Below are 6,000 nucleotides of genomic sequence, written 5' to 3'. Positions count from 1 at the left end.
AAATCGATCAAAGCGTTTTCTGAAATCAGCTACAACATTTTTCTTAGACTTATAGCAATATGTTTTTCGAAGAAACAGAAAAATTATGTTCCTATCCTTTGAAGGAACAGAATGTTTCAAGTATATGTTTTTATATTTAGTTGTAGATTATCATTTGTACTTAGTATCGAAAATAATTTAAAAGCTGTTTTTTTTAAAAGAAATTTAAAGGGTATTTACAAGCCTCGAATTTCATTGATAATTGTGAATAAGTTCAAAATAGTCATACTGCTTAAAAATTACCATCATACAGTAAGTTGACTACTTGCCGCATATTAGTTGAATAATCAACATAAACAATGATCAATGAACTTAACAGATTTTGGCTTCTGTTAATATGTTGGATAAGATAAAAAAAATCATACTGCAAATTCATTAAATACGGTGAAGCCTGTGTGTTTGTAAGTTGACCACTTGCAGTGCATTATTTGAATGATCAACTTATTACCGCTGATGAACGACTTATCGATTAAGGATGTCATTTTTTATTCATAATTTAAATCTTGTTATCTTTATATACCGCATGTCATTTATGCTGCTCATGTATTTCTTATATGTTATGAAATAATAAAAAAGAAAAACGCTATTAATTTGCGTTTTTAACATGACATTAGAATTTAATTTATCAAATACCCTATGCATTTTAAGAAATGAAATTATTTACGGAATGAAATCACTGTTTGTTATATAATGTGCACTGTTTGTTATACAATATAACACTGTTTGTTATATAATATTAGACTTGCATATTCTGTTTGTTATGCGAATTTGTTAATAATTATAAATATTATAATAATATCATTCAAATATCAATACGTTAGAGCTTATGCGATGTTAAAAAAATCTTAACAGTGTATTTAACGGTATTAATGGTATTCCTTAAGTCATTTTACCATTTTAAAATTTTTTGTTATTTTTATAAACCTATTTGTGACAAAAAACTTCTATAAATATTTGCAACTCATAAAGAGGTTTGGGCTAGCTTTTAATATTTAATTAATTTTACAAAATTTAAATACGTAACGTTATTAAAATATTCCAAAAAAAGAAAATATTTTGGTCTACTTGTGAAGTCCTTAGTCAACTTATCATCATTCAAATTATAATGAATTTCAATGACCTGGCAAAACATTTTTACTTCATTGAACGGCAAACAAATAAAACAGGTGATCAACTTGCAACATTTTTATATCTTTTATTATATAATGAAATCTAATTTCTTGATAATTGAGGTCAACTTACAAAAGTAGTCAACTTGATAGGTTTCATTGTATATGTTTGCATTTTTTTCTTATTCTGCTCAACTTTATTTATGACGGTGGTTCTACAGAGTGTTCCATAATATCAGCCCTTATTCTCTTTGTAAATAAGAGTGTCATCTCACTCAAGGTTACGGGATTAGACCATTCACCAAACTCTTCTCTCCGTTACCATGGTTTCAGAAAATCTTTTTTTTATATTTATTTTTTAAAGTAATAAGTTTGAATATACTTTTGGGAGGGAAACGCATGGTTTGCCGGTAACAATGGAAACGGGATGGGGAAAGTGTGAAGTGTGATAATCGTCTAACTTTGAACACCTGATCCAGGAGCTTCCTTGTCTTCTTGATTGTATGGTGAATTCTAAGTCTAAGGAGTTGAACATTAGTATTTTTAATTGCCAAATTTTTAATTAGCTTATTAGTAATGAAACTATGCATTAACTTGTTATAGACTAATATGTTTGTTACCTCTAAAGTTTAGAAATCAGTTACTCAGAAGATTATCCAGAAAAGTGCTGATAAACTATGGTGATCCGTTAAAGTGTTAAACTGTTTCATGTCTAAAATTATGTCTAAAATTAAACTTTAAAAAATTGAAACCTATTAATGCGGACGTTACTTCAGGAAGTTTCGGAAGATTCCTCACTTGAACGGATTAACCTAACTCATCTGCAGATTAGCTATTTTAATGTACAAATTAACGGCTTTTGAGCTTTAGCCGGTAACATTTATTAATTTCAGTCAATAAGTTCAATAGAATCAAGCGATCAACAAATTAGTTGATAGAATGAGAGAAACAAAGAGTTCAACATTAAAAATTTTAATCCTGCTAATGCGGACGTTACTTCAGGAAGTTTCGGAAGATTCCTCACTTGAACGGATTAACCTAACTCATCTGCAGATTAGCTATTTTAATGTACAAATTAACGGCTTTTGAGCTTTAGCCGGTAACATTTATTAATTTCAGTCAATAAGTTCAATAGAATCAAGCGATCAACAAATTAGTTGATAGAATGAGAGAAACAAAGAGTTCAACATTAAAAATTTTAATCCTGCTAATGCGGACGTTACTTCAGGAAGTTTCGGAAGATTCCTCACTTGAACGGATTAACCTAACTCATCTGCAGATTAGCTATTTTAATGTACAAATTAACGGCTTTTAAGCTTTAGCCGGTAACATTTATTAATTTCAGTCAATAAGTTCAATAGAATCAAGCGATCAACAAATTAGTTGATAGAATGAGAGAAACAAAGAGTTCAACATTAAAAATTTTAATCCTGCTAATGCGGACGTTACTTCAGGAAGTTTCGGAAGATTCCTCACTTGAACGGATTAACCTAACTCATCTGCAGATTAGCTATTTTAATGCACAAATTAACGGCTTTTAAGCTTTAGCCGGTAACATTTATTAATTTCAGTCAATAAGTTCAATAGAATCAAGCGATCAACAAATTAGTTGATAGAATGAGAGAAACAAAGAGTTCAACATTAAAAATTTTAATCCTGCTAATGCGGACGTTACTTCAGGAAGTTTCGGAAGATTCCTCACTTGAACGGATTAACCTAACTCATCTGCAGATTAGCTATTTTAATGTACAAATTAACGGCTTTTGAGCTTTAGCCGGTAACATTTATTAATTTCAGTCAATAAGTTCAATAGAATCAAGCGATCAACAAATTAGTTGATAGAATGAGAGAAACAAAGAGTTCAACATTAAAAATTTTAATCCTGCTAATGCGGACGTTACTTCAGGAAGTTTCGGAAGATTCCTCACTTGAACGGATTAACCTAACTCATCTGCAGATTAGCTATTTTAATGTACAAATTAACGGCTTTTAAGCTTTAGCAGGTAGCATTTATTAATTTGAGTTTGATTAAGGACTTTTTGTATGTTATTTTTTTCACTTTGAAATATTATGATTAAGTATTTTTTTTTAAATTAAAAAAAAAAATATATTTTAGCGCATAATTCTTCTGAAAATAAGATTAAACATTAAAATGATAAAAATTGGCTCGAAATGATATATATCAAGAGCTTTAAATAGACAAATCGATCTGAACAAGAATTGAAGCAAAACTGAACGTGACTAAAAAAGTGGAATATTCAAAGAAACGTGACAGGAGAAACCGAAAAGTTCTGAATAATTCGAGGAAAAGGTATTCACTTTTAGTAATGGAATATGAAATATACATCGAATGTTTTGCGTTATCTCTAAAAAAAAACAATCCATATCTAGTCCCATTTGTTTTACTCTAATAAACTAATAATCAAGTCAAGCTTGAGCTTAAACATGCGAATTGGCCATTAGTATTTTCACGCTTGCTGCGGCAGTATTAAACTTTAAAAAAATAAAATATAAAAGTCACTCATAACAAAAATTGATGCATATTATATTTCTGCAAAGTTTCACTATAAAATACTAACAGTTTTAAATAAAAAGTAAAATACCACGATGAAACCTGTGGAAGTTAACAACTTTTGAACCCAATACAGAACACAAGAGAGCTCCTGGATCAAGTAGTAGGAGAAATTTGCCTTCGTGGAGAACTTTTTGATATAACTAACCCGTAACAAGGCACTCTATTTAGTTATATGGATATATCCACTTCTAGTAACATTTTGTTGGATTTGATACTTTATTCAGTTAGCCAGACAGTAAGAACACGTTATAAACTATAATCCACCAGCTCCAAAGAGTATTTAAGTAAACCAGAAAACTCTAACTGCTAATTTCAAGTCTCAAAACTGTGATTGGCTCACGTCAGGATAGTTGCTCAATCCTACGGCCCAACCTGATTTTAGGTCCCGCAATGTTAAAAGAATTTGCTTAAAACATCTAAAGAAGCTATAGTAGAGTTTCTTTTAAAAGAATATCCAAAAGAAAAAATTTCACGAACTTATTTTTCTCGAATTTATTTTTTACAATCCATTAACTTTCAATATTGAGGAAGAAACTATAGCGGAAAGTGTCGTGTTTAATCTTTTGAGAAGACATGAATGTGCTTAAAATAGGCTCTTGGAAAGCCATTCAAGCTTGCATTTTTTCGAGAAAATTCTTTGCTGTTTTCCGAACTTTCGCTTTATTTTGTCTGCGTAGAATGGAATATTTAAGAAAGAAAATATATCCGTTACGTAAACAGAATTCCGAAATTCTAAACCTAGAATACTTTGAATAATATAAATCTTAGAATATTGACATTTTATTTTGATAACTCAGTTAAAATTAAGAACAGTTTTGTCGATGCTGTATGTACTTAGATGAATACCTCAAGAAAGTGACTGTATGACCCATAAATTGTGAGTAAACTTGCAAAAAAAATTTATAGTTAACGAAACTAGTAAGTAGTTTCCCACCAGAAAATTACTAGTTATTACTATTATGACAAGTATATCTTCCCGCTCCTGTACTAGGGATTATTCATTTAATATCCATTTAAACATGTATGTTTGCTTGTAAAATGCCAACTGCTCAAATAAATTAAGAAAAATAGCTTAGTTTTTTGGCTCTGTTGATAAACTAAACTTAGCACGTCTAAATAAATGAGTATTTACCTTAAAGTTTAAATCAATCTTAACATTGATATGATACATTTAATTAGTATTTGAAATTAACTTTTGATTTTCAATCAGTTTTATTTAAATTTTTTAAGCCTAGATAAGATTTTCTTCTGCTTTTCAAAAGTTTTCTTAATATTTAGATCCAGGTTTCAAAACTTAACTATTTAAAGCCTTAAATTTGAGAATGCAAATATATGATTTTACATTTAATGACATCTAGCCACTGTTGATGCCCAATGGGGTGCCTCATTTTAACACTTTTATTGAAGCAAAATGTAATACCCGGAAAAATTAGACATTGCAGATATATATTTTTTTTTCAAATCACATATCTCCTGTGAGTAGCCTCAAAAGTTTGAATTTTCGTGCAAAAACATCAACAAAATTGCCAAGAAATTTTGATTAAAGTCGTCATACGTTTGGTTAGGAAGTACCACTTCCGTTTACAACTAACTTTTTCTTAAAATGCTAATTAAATTTCCTTAAGGGAACAGAGATGCCCCTACTGGAAATTGAAATGGAACACAAATTTGGTGCAACTGTAAGTCTTTACTTATTTGGCCAGTAGTGCTATCCAAGCGATTTAAAACTCATCACGAATAGGTAGTTGCATCTACAGAGAAGCAAATATACCTTCTGAACAAACCAACTGCGTTAAGAACCGTATTGACTAATAAAAATTACAGCATTCCTGTAAAATAACAGTAAATACATAATCGTATACTCGAAGACTTCTTCTACAACTAACTTCACTATCACTTAGCATAATTAAATGTATTTATATATAAAAAAATTTCGCTTATGATACATGAAAAAAATTTTTTTTGCTTAATTGAACAAAAGCATTTTCTACTTGAAGTGATTTGATTCTGGTTCATACACTACTGTAGGTAAATTTAAGTTTGACTTTTTGAGCTCTTTGTTCTTTCATTTGGTTATCAGAATTGTTGTACAGTCCAAAAGAATTCTTTCTGCGTAGTTTTTCACTTTTAAATAACTTGTGGAAAATTATTATATAAACTTTTTTATGTTAATGACACATAAAAAAATATTTTTTGCTTAACAGAACAAAAGCATTTTCTACTTGAAGTGATTTAATTCTGGTTCTTACACTAATGTAGGTAAATTTAAGTTTGTCT

This window comes from Parasteatoda tepidariorum, chromosome 1 (genome assembly GCF_982258835.1).
Source record: "Parasteatoda tepidariorum strain Cologne lab strain chromosome 1, Ptep-v5.0, whole genome shotgun sequence".
NCBI lineage: Eukaryota > Metazoa > Arthropoda > Arachnida > Araneae > Theridiidae > Parasteatoda > Parasteatoda tepidariorum.
The sequence above is the reverse complement of the archived record's forward strand: the minus strand, read 5'-3'. Positions refer to the sequence as shown.